We start from the raw sequence: 243 nt of genomic DNA, 5'->3' as shown, positions 1-243 counted from the left end.
AACATACAAAGAAAAACAATGCAGTTTATCTTAGTTAAAGTGTACTAGAAGTTTTGATTAATACTTAAAAGTGTATTTTTATCAAGGTTTTGTATCATCATTTTGCACTTGAAGTACCAATAAATCTTTAACTAAAGCATGTTGACACGACGAAAAGATTGATGTCTTCTTCCAAGTGCAGGAGTGTCGAAGTAATAAATAACCCGGCAAGACCGGGGTCGAACCACAGGGAGGTTAATTGTA

The sequence above is a fragment of the Populus euphratica genome, unplaced genomic scaffold (genome assembly GCF_000495115.2).
Source record: "Populus euphratica unplaced genomic scaffold, PopEup_1.0 scaffold293.1, whole genome shotgun sequence".
Taxonomy (NCBI): Eukaryota; Viridiplantae; Streptophyta; class Magnoliopsida; order Malpighiales; family Salicaceae; genus Populus; species Populus euphratica.
This window is presented reverse-complemented; position numbering follows the sequence as displayed.